Below are 964 nucleotides of genomic sequence, written 5' to 3' on the forward strand. Positions count from 1 at the left end.
AACCAGTAGATGGCAGCAGAGGATCACTCATTAGCTCAGTTCAGGGTATCTGCAGGATTTTTAGGCTCAAATTTAAGACCTGCACAAACTAAATTAATACCATATAAGTGAGGTAGGGCAATGTCTATGGTCAGGCCCGGATTAAGAACACATAGGGTTCTGGGGCTATAGCACACCCAAGGGCCCCCTTCGTAGTAGTCTATCTTGGTGACACAACGTTTTGTACAACAGGAATAATTCGGGTTTTTTTTATCAAATCTCCAAAACACAGATACAATGTGTATGCACACTAAATATCCCAGGCTACAACACATTAAAAAAATGTATACATTAACACCAGATATATGAAGTCAAAACAAACAGGTTTCCAGAAGCAGCAACAACTTTTGAGCATATACAACTCCCTTAAGCAGTTTAGTTTAAATAGTTTTATTATTCGGTCTTCTTTCTGGCCCTGGAAGAGGAGAATCATCAGGGCTGGACTGGTGCTAAAATTCAGCCCATCTGGCCCACACAGTCCCCATAAATGTTTTGCTGGGGTTAGGGCAATTGGAAGAAATTATTTATTAATAAATAACGGGCAAAAACAAATGATATTTTTGAATACTTAAAATGCATTAAACAATATTAATATTCCATTATAATGCAGGCTCATAATTATTGAATTCATATTTTTCTGCAATTAAAGTTTATTAATTAAATTGTCCTTTGTAGTTGCCCTAATGAAAAGCTAATTCTTGAATCCAGAGTTAATTATAGTGTTTAGTCTTTTTACACGTTGCATTGCATCGCGCCGCATAAACATAAAATCATGTCTGCATTTGTGATCGGAGAAATGACAAACTACAAACGCTACTCTACACTGCTCAAAACTCGCGTTTGAATCATCAGTGGCAAATTTTTTTATTATAAAAACGTACGGTAACACTTTACTTGAAGGGGTGTGCATAAAACTGACATGACA

The sequence above is a fragment of the Sinocyclocheilus grahami genome, unplaced genomic scaffold (genome assembly GCF_001515645.1).
Source record: "Sinocyclocheilus grahami isolate Dianchi unplaced genomic scaffold, SAMN03320097.WGS_v1.1 scaffold10041.1, whole genome shotgun sequence".
In the NCBI taxonomy this organism is placed as follows: Eukaryota; Metazoa; Chordata; class Actinopteri; order Cypriniformes; family Cyprinidae; genus Sinocyclocheilus; species Sinocyclocheilus grahami.